Here is an 18,409-nt window from a genome sequence, read left to right on the forward strand (position 1 = left end):
CCATATGGTTAAATGCCACAACAATTCTGTATTTTCTTTTAACGCAACATGAAGTAGTACTGTTCGTAACTTTGCTGTTCCAAGCCTTGCAGGGCCCAAAAAATCTGAGGATGGCTTAACATAAGCCGAAACCAGTCATAATAAACAAAAGTTATTGCGATTTCGACTGTTGTCGTAACCAAAATTAATAACTGATCTTGTTGACAGCATCGGATCTTTCTTAACTCTATTCGCTGTAGATGTTGCTGTTGTATACAGAGAAATATCAACACTAGAGAGTCGTAGCGAAATGCAGGAAGACGTGCAGAGGTTAGACGCTTGGTGCAGTGACTGACAATTAACCCTCAAAATAAACGAAGATAACGCTTTGAACACAAATAGCAACAAAAACCCGTCGTGATTTGGTTACACGACGCCCGATCGGTCACTGGAAACATAACACTTAAATAGCCGGGAATACGTGCACGGTGCGATTATGAGTGAAACGGCCACATAAAAGTTAGTGCAGGTAAGGGAGATGCCGCACTGAATTCACTGGACGAATTCTCGGGAATTAAAGTGCGCCCACGGAGGAGACAGCTTACAAAACCCTTGTTCCACCAGTGCTTGAAACGTGATGGTGTGTTTGGGATCCGTAGCAGATAGAATAGAGGAAATGAAGAAGATCCAAAGAAGAGTAGTGCATTTTTGTAACAGGTTTATTCAGTAAGTGCAAAAGTGTCAGGGAGAGGCTCAACACTATGGAACCAACTCCGGTGGCAGACGCTGCAGGAGAGGCGTTCTGCATCACGGTGTGGTTTGCTGTTAAAGTCCCGAGAAAGCACGTTCCTAGAAGACTCGTCCAATATACTGCTTACTCCTACGTTTACCTCGCGACAAGAGCATGAATCTAGAATTAGGGACCCTGGAGCTCACACATAGTTACTGACAAAAGTTATTCCCACATAGCAATTTCCACTGGAACAGGAAATGAGGAAGTGTCAGAAGTACAGGAAGAAGACTCCACCACACATCATAACGTGACTTGCGGAGAATATACAGGGTGATTTCGTGATGATGTTGAGAAGATTCCAGTGATGGGTAAACGTGTCAAACTGAGGTGAGGTATCGTGCTCCTGAAACGACCAAGTCGAGATTTACAAGCGAAAATCGTCCTGATACCTCCGGGTGCGAAACACTTGTACCGGTACTGTTGTTGCTAACAGAGTAGGATGGCAATTTTCAGAGGTAGTACTATGGATCGAAACAACAAAAAATGGGGTAAACATGGGTTCTGAAATGCATACCTTAAGAGCTATGAGCATTTTTTCATCTTCGATACTGTGAAACACATCTCTTCTAACGCAAGCTTCTTGGCGTCCATATTTTCGAAGGAGATTGCTCCAAAACAGGGAAAAATATCCAGTAAATATCAGCAGTAAGAAGCGTATCTTATAAGCCGTGAACACTCGTTCAGTAGGAGATGTCTTCACAGTATCGAAGCTCCCAAAGTATGCACTTTAGAGACCATGACCACCACAGTTTTATCTTGATTTGGTCCACACTACCACCTCTCAAAGTTACCCATCCTACAATCTTAGCAACTAGAGTGCTGGTGCATGTGTCCCCTGTTAGAGGTATCAGAACGATTTCCCCTAACGTCTTACGACTCGGTCGCTCCAGAACAGCTCCCATGCCCCGAAGGGATACATTTACCCTTTTCAATCACCACCGACAATTTGTAACATCAGCACGGAACCACCCTGTATGCAAATTGAGATATACGTTTAGTTCTTCCGATCCGGCCTTTCGCCTGCCGCTACTGCTTCCAGCACAGCACTCTCGATCGGCGGGTAGTCTACTTTAGTGTTGCAGGCGCTGATCCGGCGAGAATGATGCACCGAGCATAGCATCGCGTATTTTGCAGACATTACTCCTCACGGACAATAATACCACTCTTGCCACTCTAATCTGTAGCAAATGGCACCTGAGGTGCCAGCCTCGATCAGAAACAGTGTGCTTAACAGCGACAGCGGCGCTACAAACGCAGGGACAGTGTTGCATCCGCAACTGGCATCTTCGCTAACGACGTGCTGTATCCTACCGCCTACGGCTCTGGGCCTTATATCTGCCCCCCAGCTGCCAGTCAATCGAAGATCTCGCTAAGTCTAGCCTCAAGCGATGATACTGTGGATGGAGATTATCGCTGAACACATAGACTGTTAAAACCACACAGAAAATCTGCTCCTGAAATAATCGATTTCGGTTTATTATTGTCGCTAGCTGAGTATCGGGTGTACTCGGGTACGTATGCATTACAATCCTATTAGTTCATTTCCTCCTTTCTTCTCTCTCTGTCCGTCTCCTGCTTCCCCCTCTCTGTCTATCTGTTCCTCCTCTCTCTCTCTCTCTCTCTCTCTCTCTCTCTCTCTCTCTCTCTCTCTCCCCCTCCCTCCCTATACATCTGCTCCTTTCCCATCTGTCCACCTCGTCCTCTACCATCTCTCTGTCCACCTCATCTTCCCCCCCCCCCCGCCCCCTCCCTCTCTGCCCATCTCCCACTCTCCCTGTCCAACTTCTGCTCATCTCTGCTACTTTCTGTCTCCTCCTTCTTCATATATACGATCACTTCTTCCTTCCCCCTATCTGTCTGTTCATCTATTCCTCCCACCTTCTACCTATAGGTCATCACTCCCAAGCGCATCGAGGTTGTTGGATCTTGGTTGCTGTATCTTACTCCGACGGCTGGCTATATTTCCAGATGGTTAGTAATTTGTGTACAAAGTTTCGTTGAAATCGATCCAGGTGTTTAGAAGCAGTTGGCATCTACACATTTGCTAGCACACGCACATATCAGATACATTTAATATAAAATCAACATGATCCACACATAATCGTGAATTTCACACTGCAGTTTCATGTTCACGTATCGCATTGTTGTTGAAGTCGTATAATGATATAATTTTGCATGTTCATCGAGCGGTATATGTGGACATTGTCTACGAAATTTGTTGCGAATATGTTAAAACATCATTATCATGTTAACATTGAATATAGATTTAAGTGTCAGGAAGTCATTTCTGAAAGTATTTGTATGGACTGTGGCCATGTATGGAAGCGAAACATGGACGAGAAATAGTTTGGACAAGAAAAGAATAGAAGCTTTCGAAATGTGGTGCTACAGAAGAATGCTGATGATTAGATGGTTAGATCACATAACTAATGAGGAGGTATTGAATAGAATTAGGGAGAAGAGAAGTTTGTGGCACAACGTGACTAGAAGAAGGGATCGGTTGATAGGACATGTTCTGAGGCATCAAGGGATCACGAATTTAGTATTGGAGGGCAGAGTGGAAGGTAAAAATCGTAGAGGGAGACCAAGAGATGAATACACTACGCAGATTCAAAAGGATGTAGGTTGAAGTAGGTGCTGGGAGATGAAGAAGCTTGCATGGGATAGAGTAGCATGGAGAGCTGCATCAGACCAGTCTCAGGACTGAAGACCACAACACCAACAACATCATGTGGCGGTTTTTCACGCTGTTCAGTGTTTACGACGTCGTATCTCCTGAACTTCGTGTCGTACAGTGGTGTATTTTTGGAGGTACGTTCGGTGACATGTGAATAGTGTCTCCAAAATGTGCTGTAAATGAAGTCATTAGTAAAGAAATAATAAATCAAATACTTAGTGTGGCGGTTTAACAGCAAAAATGCAGTAAGCGATAAACTTCCTTTCTTTCATCATTTTGGGAGGTGTGCGAGAGAGAAAAAGTCTCGTAAGGGTTTGAAAGTTTGTGCCTTGTAAGTCACTGAGTGCTCTTATTTTCAAACTTCTTATGAATATAATCTGGCTATTTGTACCTTGTGAGTTACGATTCTTTTTCATCGCCACTCCTAAATTTTTGACAAATAGGTGGCTGTTACTCCTATAGTCGTTCTTTCGGGACAGTAAGTGATTTGTGTACCAAGCCTGGTTTAAATCGATCCAGTGGTCTAGGATTACATGTGGAAAAACACACACACACACACAGGTTCAAATGGGTCAAATGGCTCTATGCACTATGGAACGTAACATCTGAGGTCATCAGTCCTCTAGAACTTAGAACTACGTAAACATAACTAACCTAAGGACATCACACACATCCATGCCCGAGGCAGGATTCGAATCTGCGACCGTAGCAGTCACGCGGTTCCGGACTGAAGCGGCTAGAACCGCTTGGCCAACGCGGCCGGCCACACACAGGTACATACACTTTTTTAACATATATGGATTACTTGCAGTAATAAATGCAGACCTCTAAAGAACATTGAGAAATGCTAATGGCGGTGAAGGAGTATCAGATCACGATCAATACGAGGTTGAGGCTACGGCGGAAATGGGTCTTATTGTCTCCAGAAAACACTGCGGAGCTGAAGACGACGGGCGCGGTGACAGCCAGGGATAAATCAATCAAATTTACCTCCTCTTCCAAAGAACACTGTGGAAATATTCTCTTATCCCCATATGTCGTCTCAAGTTTGTCGTGTCTCCTCCCGTTTTTAATCTTTTATAGCAGACAGAGCACTGTACTGCCAACACACCTGACGCCTGAAGACGACAGGGACAAACTGCCTCTCGTAGCCCAGGTGGGAACAACTCTCGCACACTGCAGGACATCCAGCAGACGACGCCACACTGTATCAGGCACAGTATTGTTTCGGCAATGCTGTACCGATTCTTGTGTCGTACGATTGTTCTTAGTTGCTTACTGCAGGCGTTTTTTCTAAAATAGTGCTGATAACTTTTCCCAATTTTTATAATAATAACCCAGTATTTCAAAGGAATTAAAATTTTACGAATACACAGCACTCGTCTTGAAAAACAAAGGTTTTTTTTTAAAGAAAAAAAAACGAAAAATTTTAGTACTGTTACTGGTGCACATTCACTGCCAGTATTTTTACCTAGTTATTAGTAAAAATTTCAGAAAGCCTGCTATAATAATACGAAAACTACCTAAAAATACTAGTTCTTCAAAACTAAAATACCGGCATCGGTTTTCACAGGTCGTATCCTCCCATCCCTATATAACACTTGACAGCACCGAAGCCGAACGGCCAGCCATCTCCGTCGGAGCGTTCGCCTCTTCCGACGCTGGCCTTCCCGGGACTCGTCGATACTGGGCTGGTAGTGCTTCTGTGGAAGTTAATCTGTGTGTGGGGTTCATAAGAACTCCGCTGACAGCTGTAAATCTTTTGTTTTATTGAAACACAGTCGGTTTCGTGACCTACAGCCGCATTATCAGGTGCAACCTACATGGCAAAGAGTAATACACGTTGCTCAACTTGGTGGATATTGTTAACTACTGGCTGGGGTACCCGCCTTCGCTTAGGGAGATGATATTAGCCGTCCGGGGTGGCCGAGCGGTTCTAGGCGCTTCAATCTGGATCCGCGCGACCACTACGGTCGCAGGTTCGAATCCTGCCTCGGGCATGGGTGTGTGTCATGTCCTTAGGTTACTTAGTTTTAAGTAGTTCTATGTCTATGGGACTGATGACCTCAGATGTTAAGTCCCATAGTGCATAGAGCCATTTAGTTGAGATCAAATTGTGTGGTAGTATAAGATGTAAAACATTTTTATTGAAAACAAATTCTAAATAGCTATAATACTTGTTTAGAAGCAACATTTTTCAGTTTGTTATCCGGGGTACATATGTACAAATTTTTCGAATTCCTACTCGAAAGTAAGCTACGTATAGTCGACCATGAGAGAAGCAGGTGTCTTGCAGGTTGATGCTGCAATATTTTAAAAGTTCGTTATTGCGCTGTGTTAATTGTAAACTAATTTGACTGGAAGCTACAGTCTCTGATATTCGAATGGTATTTCAGTAGAGTTCAGTTATATTCTGGGGATAGCTTGTGTCCTCTGTACTTTCCAGTCATAAGTTAGGCTTCGATGGCGTTATTCGATAGCTGTTTGACGATCATCCTTGTTCCATTCTGTAGTTTTGGTGAGTTGAGATATCTGAGTAGTGTCATCGGAGAGCCAATTTTAAGTGGAAGACAGTGTGGAGGCATTCCTGGTACTTGCGAAGAGTGCGGTGGTGGTGGTTGTTGGGATGTTTAAGGGGGACTAAACAGCTAAGGTCATCAGTCCCCGCGAAGAGTGTAGAAATTCTGTAGAGAAATTCACACTTTCTTCAACGTTTACCATCGTGTCGATCCATTTGTGTATCCTCTCTTCACCGGGAATATTCTTTTGAATACAAAAGTTGATATCGTCGTCAGTACTATTTTTACTTGACAAAATTGTCTTTCCAAATACGCAGTCCGGATTGGTACAATTGTGAATAATATTTGGATAAATTTGGTCAGTGAGTACGTTTCCAGCAGTGGCTATCGATGTTGCAGAAATCACTGTTGATTATGCTTATCCATTACGGATATTTTAGAACCGTGTCTGTATATAGAATGTAAATAAGTTATACAAAACTGCAACCAGTCACTTTTTTGAATAATTATGTTTTATTCCATGAACTGGTTTTCGAACCTTTTCAGGTTCATCTTCAGATGGGTTCAGGAAGTTACATCATTATTGCTGGCATAATGCTGGGTGCTGGCTCTATGACAAAAAGATGGAACACACTTTAATGTACCGCCATGACTATAGCTTATCTGTCGGTATGGGTGTAAATTTAGTTTTGTACTTACTGCGACAGTATAGGCGGCTTTTGTCGGTTAGTGTCCATCTGTATGCCTCCATTTTGATGTCCAGTTGTTGTATCACTACACACACTTCCACACAAACTATATTAATTACACTCTGACAGCGAGACTTGTCCAGCATCCAGCATGCGCTTTACAACTGTTGCTTGTAACAGAGATCTTGACAGAAAGATGTGGCATAGGCCTACTTTGCACAGAGATGTAATTTGTTCTTCTTTACATGTATTAAGGTCGATATAAGGGCAAATATTTTAATCAGACTGGCGATAACATGAGAGTACAAAATAAAATAAATAAATAAATAAACTACTTCAAGAACAAACTTCAGGTGATCTGATAGCTTATTTCAATTTGTATATTACGTATAATACAGGCAGTTTATAGCATTTTTTTATTTTTATGTGATTGGCATTAACATGGATATCCATGAATCAATGCTACAGATTTATTGTATCTGCAGTGAGATGCAGCTGTCTGTTAGACTAGGACCTTTATATTTAAATTTAAAATTAATCTTTAGATGAACTGTTGACTTATTTCTGTTGTTATGTTAACATGATTTGGGGTATTAGCAAGAGTAGATTGTGTTTATTTTAGCTAAAGGTATATATATATATATAAACGATATAGTGATTGTAATGGACTAAAGCTGTTTGTATGGCTCTACACTTTATATTTAAAAACCATGAACAAACAAGTTCTTTAACTGTTGACATATTTTATTGTAACATTAAAGTGATCTGGAATATTGGTAAAGGCAGCTTCTGTTTGTTCCAGCTAGAATTAATATGTATAAAAGTACTGATTTATATTAGCAGTAGAGGGCTTTGACATTTAGAAAATCACTGTTGAATTTAATGAGGCGCGTCGTATGCTCAGGAGAATATGTGCATCCGCCTGTTTGTAAAAGTTGATGACCAAAATCTGCTGTTGTTTCATTTTTCGATATTTCAACTCCCATATTTTTTGTTAGTCACAGTATTTATATGTGTGGCCAGAGATGTGATCCTTGGTTTGTTTTTTCCATTCTCTGATCTCGTCTGCTTGTGTTGACTTGGGGATAACTGCAAATTTTTGTCGAAAATCTCCTGAGAGTATGAGTGGGCCTCCTCCCACCACTTCAGAGTTCCCTCGCAAGTCTTGTAATGTTCTGTCCAGAAGGTAACTGTAGCTTTCTTTAGAAGTTCAGCTCCGTGGGGTAGCCGTGCGGTCTAGGGCACCTTGCCACGGTTCGCGTGACTGCCCCCGTCGCAGGTTCGAGTCCTCCCTTGGGCATGATTGTGTGTGTTGTCCTTAGTGTAAGTTGGTTTAAGTTAGATTAACTAGGGACCAATGACCTCAGCAGTTTGGTCCCGTAGAACTTAGCTCTTGACATTTTACGTACTGGAAATTGTTCTTCAGCTATATTCAACGATAGTTGTAGGGCAGAACGAGCCGTTCATCCTCCTTCCACAGCTTTGGCTGCAGTGCCGGATTATGGCAGTGCAATTGCGATGTGTTGTTTAACACGTATTTCCGCAAACAATAGATTTGTTAGAAACGTTGTCCCTGTTCCGCCTGGTGTGTCCAAGTAAATAATTCCGCAATTGCTGTTCCGATCCATGGTAACGTTTAAAATTCCTGTTGGTTGCAATTGAAGAGTGGCTTGTTGTGAGCAATGTATTAAAATAGTTCGTTGATGATGTTGCTTTTCTCCTTTGTAATTTCAAAGTTTAACAAACGGATAGTATCTTTCCGCGGTGCTTGCATCCGAAGTTGTCCTTAGGTCTGGTTGTTTATTGCTAAACATTCAGCTTCTAGGCGAATGAGTGTTTCATTGAACATTTGTCGTTGAATTCGACGGTCAGGATGAGCTTGCCCGATTTGGTGCAGTTTGTCATCACTCATAGTCTCTTTGAAGAGGTCCCATAGGTGTTTTGGATTTTATGGGTTACATGTTGGTAGAATTATGGCGATTAAGTCATTTGTTCAGCTGAGGCTGTCAGTGAGGCTTCTTGTAGTGTTGATTCCCTTTGGTGATCTTTTTCTAGCATTCCTAAGGGCTGGCATGCTTTCGTAAACGTCTGGCATAGGCAACCGTCATCTATGAAACTTGTTGGTCTCTGTATTTCGTGTAGCAACATCCTAACATAGAAACATTCGCCGTTGTAGGATGCACATTGTATACTCCGCCTAGTGCGCCAGTTTTCATGGTTCCTCGACGATCTTACACTACTGGCCATTAAAATTGCTACACCGAGAAGAAATGCAGATGATAAACGGGTATTCATTGGACAAATATACAGTATTATACTAGAACTGACATGTCATTACATTTTCACGCAATTTGGGTGCATACATCCTGAAAAATCAGTACCCAGAACAACCACCTCTGGCCGTAATAACGGCCTTAATACGCCTGGGCATTGAGTCAAACAGAACTTGGACGGCGTGTACAGGTACAGCTGCCCATGAAGCTTCAACACAATACCACAGTTTATCAAGAGAAGTGACTGGTGTATTGCGACGAGCCAGTTGTTCTGCCACCATTGACCAGACGTTTTCAATTGGCGAGAGATCTGGAGAATGTGCTGGCCAGGGCAGCAGTCGAACATTTTCTGTATCCAGAAAGGCCTGCAACATGCTGTCGTGCATTATCGTACTGAAATGTAGGGTTTCGCAGGGATCGAATGTAGGGTAGAGCCACGGGTCGTAACACATCTCAAATGTAACGTCCACTGTTCAAAGTGCCGTCAATGCGAAATAGAGGTGACCGAGAAGTGTAACCAATGGCACCCCATACCATCACGCAGGGTGATACGCCAGTACGGCGATGACGAATACACGCTTCCATTGTGCGTTCATCGCGATGTCGCCAAACACGGATGCGACCATCATGAAGCTGTAAACAGAACCTGGATCCATCCGAAAAAATTACGTTTTGCCATTCGTGTGGCCAGGTTCGTCGTTGAGTACACCATCACAGGCGCTCCTGTCTGTGATGCAGTGTCAAGGGTAACCGCAGCCATGGTCACCGAGCTGATAGTGCATGCTGCCGCAAACGTCGTCAAACTGTTCGTGAAGATGGTTGTTGTCATGCAGACGTCGCCATCTGTTGACTCAGGGATCGAGACGTGGCGGCACGATCCGTTACAGCCATGCGGATAAGATGCCTGTCATCTCGACTGCTAGTGATACGAGGCCGTTGAGATCCAGCAAGGCGTTCCGTATTACCCTCCTGAACCCACCGATTCCATATTATACTAACAGTCATTGGATCTCGACCAACGCGAGCAGCAATGTCGCGATACGACAAACCGCAATCGCGATAGGCTACAATCCGACCTTTATCAAAGTCGGAAGTGGTACGCATTTCTCCTCCTTACACGAGGCAACGCCGGTCAGCTGCTGTTTGTGTATGAGAAATCGGTTGGAAACTTTCCTCATGTCAGCGCGTTGTAGGTGTCGCCACCGGCGCCAACCTTGTGTGAAAGCTCTGAAAATCTAATCATTTTTATATCTCAGCTTCTTCTTCCTGTCGGTTAAATTTCTCGTCTGTAGCACGTCATCTTCGTGGTGTAGCAATTTTAATGGGCAGTAGTTTATATTGTAATTCCTCGTTTTCGTCATTGAAAGATTTTCCTTGCTGTGTTCCACTCATAGAAACGTCTACATATAGTAATGTTTTCGCAAATGTATCCGTCTGGCACAGTTGACAAAAAGCTGTTAATGTTGTGTTCTCACGGAGTTCGCTTGCAACTTTTCTGGCGGTGTCTCTTTGTGAAGTAAACTCTCCGTCCATTCTCTATATGTACTGCTAAATGTTGCACAGTTGATTCGCACTCGTTACTGTTGATGTACTGTGTCGTCCCATTTGGTACATGAGTATCTGGTCGTTTGCCTGGTTGTTCGCTGTCTTTGGCTAATTGAAATACCGCTATGTCACTGCCTGTGTTCACATACAGACATATTTGATGGATTTCACTGGATTGCGGTATTATACGTTTATGTGTGGTTGGAACAGTTTGGATGGTAGTGTGAAGGGCATCAACCATTCTAATTCTGCATCGTTGCTGAAACTTCCTGGCAGATTAAAACTGTGTGCCGGACCGAGACTCGAACTCGGGACCTTTGTCCTCGGCACCTTTGTCTTTCGCGGGCAAGTGCTCTACCAACTGGTTCGCAGAAGAGCTTCTGTGAAGTTTGGAAGGTAGGAGACGAGGTACTGGCAGGAACCTTCTTCAGAGTAAGAAGGTTGGGTTATCCCGACTGAAACCTAGGTAAATTCTAGGGAAAGAGTGCAGCTGAGGCTGTTAATTATTAAAATTAATATTTACACAGTTGGTGACAGGGCCGCGAAATGTTGAAGATATTTACGGTACATACTGGTTGTGGGTGACACCTTGGAGTTGTCTCCCGATGATGTCCCATAAATGCTCGCGTGGAGACAGCTTTGCTGATCGAGCAGGCCAAGACAACACGTCGAAAATACGTAGAGGATGTTGGGTTACAACAGCGTTATGTGGGCGAGCGCTATCCTATTGGAAAACACTCCCTGGAATGCTGTTCACGAATGGCGGCACAACACTTCGAATCATGAGGCTGATGTACAAATTTACAGTTAGTATGCCTTGGACAACTACGAGAGTGCTCCTGCTGTTACACAAAATCGCACCCCAGACTGTAGCTCCCGCTATCAGTCCAGTGTGTCTACCACGCTGACAGGTTGGTTTCGGGCCCTCAACTGGCCCTCCTCTAAACAACACACGCCATCACTAGGACCAAGGCAGAACCAGATTTTCATCAATGAACTCTCGATTGACACCACTGAAGTTGGAAATTGCGGTGGCTTGGGGTCGGTGTAATACACGGTACAGGGCGTTTGGCTCGTGGTTTGAAGCTGTCCTTAAAGTAACCGACTTCCAACAGCGTTTTGTGTGTCTGTCATGCCAACTGCTGCTCAGAATTCTGCTGCAGATGCAGTAGGATGTTTCAGAGCCATACTGCGAACGCAGTGGTCTCCCCTCTCGGTAGTGGATCAAAATAAAATGTCCAGACACTCTGTGAGCAAAATAGTACTGAAACAGAGGATGACAGACTAATGGCCGTAATGCTAAATGTCTTTTTCCAAAGCTGTTTCACAGAGTAAGACTGCACTGTAGTTCCTTCTCTAGATTGTCGCACGGATGAAAAAATGGTAGATATCGAAATAGATGACAGAGGGATAGAAAAACAAAATAGCTCAAAAGAGGAAAGACCACTGTACCTGATGGGATACCAGTTCGATTTTACACAGAGTACGCGAAGGAACTTCCTGTAGCGGTGTACCGTAGGTCTCTAGAAGAGGGTAGCGTTCCAAAAGGTTGGAAAGGGGCACAGGTCATCCCCGTTTTCAAGAAGGGACGTATAACAGATGTGCAGACCTATAGACCTATATCTTTAACATCGATCAGTTGTAGAATTTTGGAACACGTATTATGTTCGAGTATAAAATGACTTTTCTGGAGAGTAGAAATCTACTCTGTAGGAATCAGCATGGGTTTCGAAAAACCCGATGATGTGAAACCCAGCTCACGCTATTCGTTCACGAGACTCAGAGGGCCATAGACACGGGTTCCCAGGTAGATGCCGTGTTTCTAGACTTCCGCAAGGCGTTTGATACAGTTCCCCACAGTCGTTTAATGAACAAAGTAAGAGCATATGTGTGATTGGATTGAAGAGTTCGTAGATAACAGAACGCAGCATGTCATTCTCAATGGAGAGAAGTCTTCCAAAGTAAGAGTGATTTCAGGTGTGCCGCAGGGGAGTGTCGTAGGACCGTTGCTATTCACAATATATATACACTCCTGGAAATTGAAATAAGAACACCGTGAATTCATTGTCCCAGGAAGGGGAAACTTTATTGACACATTCCTGGGGTCAGATACATCACATGATCACACTGACAGAACCACAGGCACATGGACACAGGCAACAGAGCATGCACAGTGTCGGCACTAGTACAGTGTATATCCACCTTTCGCAGCAATGCAGGCTGCTATTCTCCCATGGAGACGATCGTAGAGATGCTGGATGTAGTCCTGTGGAACGGCTTGCCATGCCATTTCCACCTGGCGCCTCAGTTGGACCAGCGTTCGTGCTGGACGTGCAGACCGCGTGAGATGACGCTTCATCCAGTCCCAAACATGCTCAATGGGGGACAGATCCGGAGATCTTGCTGGCCAGGGTAGTTGACTTACACCTTCTATAGCACGTTGGGTGGCACGGGATACATGCGGACGTGCATTGTCCTGTTGGAACAGCAAGTTCCCTTGCCGGTCTAGGAATGGTAGAACGATGGGTTCGATGACGGTTTGGATGTACCGTGCACTATTCAGTGACCCCTAGACGATCACCAGTGGTGTACGGCCAGTGTAGGAGATCGCTCCCCACGCCATGATGCCGGGTGTTGGCCCTGTGTGCCCCGGTCGTATGCAGTCCTGATTGTGGCGCTCACCTGCACGGCGCCAAACACGCATACGACCATCATTGGCACCAAGGCAGAAGCGACTCTCATCGCTGAAGACGACACGTCTCCATTCGTCCTTCCATTCACGCCTGTCGCGACACCACTGGAGGCGGGCTGCACGATGTTGGGGCATGCCCACTATACGCCCTCGCTCAAAGTCCGTCAACTGCACATACGGTTCACGTCCACGCTGTCGCGGCATGCTACCAGTGTTAAAGACTGCGATGGAGCTCCGTATGCCACGGCGAACTGGCTGACACTGACGGCGGCGGTGCACAAATGCTGCGCAGCTAGCGCCATTCGACGGCCAACACCGCAGTTCCTGGTGTGTCCGCTGTGCCGTGCGTGTGATCATTGCTTGTACAGCCCTCTCGCAGTGTCCGGAGCAAGTATGGTGGGTCTGACACACCGGTGTCAATGTGTTCTTTTTTCCATTTCCAGGAGTGTATAAATGACCTTGTGGATAACATCTGAAGTTCACTGAGGCTTTTTGCGGATGACGCTGTAGTATATCGAGAGGTTGTAACAGTGGAAAATTGTACTGAAATGCAGGAGGATATGCAACGAATTGACGCATGGTGCAGGGAATGGCAATAGAATTCAATGTAGACAAGTGTAATGTGCTGTGAATGCTTAGAAAGAAAGATCCTTTGTCATTTAGCTACGATATAGGAGGTCAGCAACTGGAAGCAGGTAATTCCATAAATTACATGGGAGTATGCATTAGGGGTGGTTTAAAATGGAATGACCATATAAAATTAATCGTCGGTGAAGCAGATGCCAGGCTGAGATTCACTGGACGAATCCTAAGGAAATGCAATCCGAAAACAAAGGAAGTAGGTTACAGTACATGTGTTCGCCCACTGCTTGAATACTGCTCACCGGTGTGGGATCCGTACCAGATAGGGTTGATAGAAGAGATAGAGAAGATCCAACTGAGAGCAGCGCGCTTTCGCTATTACTAAACGATGCAGAAACACGCCTATCAATTTTGTTTATGTCGCGCAACTCCTGCTTGGCGTTGCGACTTTTTGCGCCAGTGTATTTTTTTATTTCATTTTTAAATGAAGGCATTCACTTTTTTATGTGCTTCAGTCTTTTTCTGAAATTTCAAAAATTTACGTTGTACCAAATGTGAAACCGTGTTCAAGCTACATCACGGTCATGTAACTAGGAACAAATATTCAATTGAGTTTTAAAAGCGATGCAATCGATAAAGTTTTGTCAATAATTTATTCAGTCGTCAATCTGTTATATTATTGGTCAGCCTGTTTGGCCGAGCAGTTCTAGGCGCTTCAGTCCGGAACCGCACTGCTGCTACGGTCGCAAGTTCGAATCCTGCCTCGGGCATGGATGTGTGTGATGTCCTTGGGTTAGTTACGTTTAAGTAGTTCTAAGTTCTAGGGGACTGATGACCTCAGAAGTTAAGTCCCATAGTGCTCAGAGCCATTTGAACCATTTCGAACAACCTTGAAAATTTTCTGATAACTTTATCCATTTCTAAGATACATAGGTTTAAAGAAACCATACTGTTTCAGGTAATATAACCACGTAAGGTACAATGTGAGACGAAAACATAATTTATAAAGTGCCTTCGGTACCATCTGAGAACCACATGTTGCAGTACTGAAGCATATGTAAAACGTTTGCGTTTAAAATCTGGTGTGAGGTGTAAAATTAGTTTTCGGTTAGTTCAATTTCACGTAAGTGAACCACAATTTCTTTTTTTTTTTATTGATACGAATTACATCCCCTGCTGCAGTAGGTAGTAGAAGGGAACCAGCGGAAAAATGCTCCTATCTGAGCACAAAAAATGCGATTATGTCCTGTCTATTTAATAGGCTGGCTGCAAAGTGGTATACCAACTACCTGATTCTACCTTCCTTAGCACACTTGAAAATGCGGAACTCAGACTGTTTACAAACGTTGAGCTAAAAACAATTTCACATCTAGCAGCAAGAAAGCAATAGAAAATGATGGAAACTGCTTATGACGGTCGCTAGTTCGTGTTCCTTAATGCGGTCCTAAAATTAGTCTCTAGGCTTAGGTACACAGCAAAAACTGTCATGGATTCCTACTTCCATTATCCTCCCCTATGAAAACAAGCTGTTACATTTCGGTTGCACGACAAATAACACAAATTTAAAGGTTGTAAATTCAATCAAACCACATACCTAAGGATTGCAATTACGAACAACTTAAATTGGAACGATCGCATAGAAAAAGTTGTGGGAAAGGCTAAGCAAAGACTGAATGAACACTTAGAAGATGTAACAAGTCTAAGAAAGAGACCGCCCACGCTACGCTTGTCCGCCCCCTGTTAATGATCCTATATCGCCCAGCAATACTCCTGCAGATAGGATTGACAGACGTCATCAAAAAAGATAAAAGATGGATCCCTAGTTTTGCAGTATTATCGCGAAATAGGATGAGAGTGTCGCGAATATGATACGCGAGTTGGAGTGGCAATTAATTTAAAAAAACTGCGTTTTGCATTGCGTCGAGATGTTTTCACTAAATTTCAACGGTCCACTTTTTCTTCTAATTGCAACAATATATTTTTCACTCCCTGTCAAATAAGGATAAATGACTATCGTAATAACGTAAGAGGAGCTTGCACGAAAACATTTAGGTGTTCGCTTTTCCGACATGCAATTAGAGAGGAAAGCCATAGAGAAATAATACGAAAGTGCTTCTACAAGCCCTCTGCTAAGCACGTAACTGTGAACTGCAACGATATTATGTAGATGTCTCCAAAGGGATGTTTAGTACATCGTGTGTGAGTGTGTGATGAAATTTTACGGATATTTTTCGCTCTATTGCCGGCGTTCTGAGACGAGGCTGCCCTCGGTTCCAGGTCGCAGCGGGCGGTGCAGGCGGGTAGAGGGTAGAGGTTAGCGGGTACCCACCCCCACCCCCACCACCACCGACCGGCCGCGGGCGCCGCCCCCTCCCTTCTCCTGGCAGGCGACCTTCTGCGCATGCCTGCCACCGCGCGTCGCCTATATAAGACGGCGGCGGCCTCGGGCGTCCACTGCCGCCCCGACGCCGCACGAGCTCGCTTCGCTCCGACGCCGACGTCTGCTCGCTCTCCGCAAGGTAGGACGCCGACGCTACGCCGCGCTGTCCGCGGCGCTCCGCCCCCGGCAATAAATTACCGCCCCCCGTCCCAACCCCCGTATGTCTCTTACTGTCGCAGTTGTTGAACAGTTTTAAAACGCGCAATGCATTTATATGACCGTCATGATAATTAACAATACAAATTTCGCAACTAATTTCGTCAATTTTCTCCAGGTATTTTCCAGCTTTCCTTCCACCGTCTGTCCAGTCACGTTCCAGACCATTGTCTTATGTACGAGATGTATAATTTAAATCTCTTAATTTTGGTTCCCAGTCAAGATAACCTTCTGCGTAAATTTGACACTTAATTAAATTTGTCGAATTTTATTATAGTGTTACACTAACTGTTTACCTCTAGTGACTACAAGTTGTTCACTACCTTCTGTTGGCCATTGCGTTACCTAGTCATGCAATCTACTGCAAAAATTTCTTAGTTATCTTCATCAACTTTGTTGAGCTTTAGTCTAGCATTCCAGCACTTGTGTACAACAAATCAGCACATATAGTACACTAATTTTTGTTGGCAAATGTGCAGAGCGAATCATATTTTGTTTCTCACTCACGACTACATATTGCATAAATTTAAAACCTAAATTAATCAGTTTCGTTGAACTTTATTCTAGTATTCCAACATGTGTCTACCGTAAGTCAGCATATATTGTTCACTACTATTTATTGAGAAAGACGTAGAGCGTACAATATTTTGTGTCCCAGTCACGTTAACATAATCCCTAAGTTTCACACTAAACTTCAATGAATTTCCTCGAGTTACATTCTACACACTTGTCCACACTGAGTCAGAACATATTTTACTCTACTTGATGTTGGCGACATTGCAGAGTAAACCATATTTTGTTTAACAGTCATTACTATATAATTTACAGCACGAATTTCTCATTTAACTTCACCAGTTTTGTCATGCATTGTTGTCAGATTCCACCATCAGTCTACATCATATTAGCACATATGCACACATTTGTGCTGATGATGCTGCAAAGCGAGCCATATTCTGTGTCGCAGTCATTAAAATATATTGCAAAATTTCTCAATTAACTTCATCACGTCGTTTTATTCTAGTGCTCCACCATCCTAAGTCAGCACATTTTGTACACAAATTTGCATTGACAGTGGTGTAGAACGGAGCAGGACATTAGAATCAAAAACAATAATGGAAATATCTGATTTAAACTTACGTAAAAAAAATCGTCATGATTAAGTCAGAAATAAAGTGGTGGAAGAGAAGAGTAAAATATAAGACAGACCCAACAATGATATTCTACTGATAATCCTCTTTTCCTGTCTGTAACGTCTCATACACCTCGCCCCTCAGTATGTTTCCTATAGTATTTATTTAATTATCGTTGAGATCAAATTTATTCAGCTATCTATTTGCATAATTTTTAGGCAGGCAAACTGTTACCGCCGGCTTCTTCTGGCATAAGAAACAAGTAAAAACTGAATCAAGCACTTCTTTATCTATCTTTACTGAGAATAGACATGTTTTGTAATTACGAGAAATATCGAAAGACGCTTTCGTATCTGATGATTGAAACCAATCAAAAAAATAAATAAATAACCCGTGAGCTTTGGTGGAATTTCTGAACTTACTGGAAAAGTTACAAGACCTACATCGCTAAACGTTTTTGCTGTTACAATGACAATATATATTTCATCAGAACATATAATTACATCATTCACCTCCAATTTGTTTCCAGACATTATTTTTATCTTATCGTACCTGCTTGGAACTTATTATTATTTATAGCTGTTGTGAAAATTAAAGTGTCAGAATGCGTTTCATGTGCCTCATACAATCATACAATAATACACTTACCATCTCTGTATGAAATTTTATGAGTTATGTGTATCAATTTAAGCAACTTCAAGCTTTATACTTGTTGCATAATTAAAATCGCCCACATGCTGTATATTGCAATTACAACATTGTGCATCACAATTTTTGCAAGTACTGACATCATTTATTTATACTGTTTTTGTAACTTCCTTTCTGCCCTACACGTTGTATCTACTTTTAAAAAATTAATATAAGCTACATACTCAATGGGTTAAATCGCTTGTGATATACTGATACCTTTCATGGCAATCGATATTGCAAATTT

The 18,409-nt window shown here is 43.2% G+C and overlaps 1 protein-coding gene across 1 annotated transcript in view; it reads left to right on the forward strand.

The window, feature by feature from the left end:
- Window positions 1-16,208: 16,208 nt before the first annotated feature.
- Window positions 16,209-18,409, forward strand: part of LOC124719043 (short neuropeptide F) — a 559,557-nt gene continuing 557,356 nt past the window's right edge. The window contains exon 1 of the mRNA XM_047244715.1: window positions 16,209-16,268. The gene's annotated coding sequence lies outside the window, so the exon portion shown is untranslated. The remainder of the gene's footprint in view (window positions 16,269-18,409) is intronic.

This window comes from Schistocerca piceifrons, chromosome 10, assembly GCF_021461385.2.
Source record: "Schistocerca piceifrons isolate TAMUIC-IGC-003096 chromosome 10, iqSchPice1.1, whole genome shotgun sequence".
NCBI lineage: Eukaryota > Metazoa > Arthropoda > Insecta > Orthoptera > Acrididae > Schistocerca > Schistocerca piceifrons.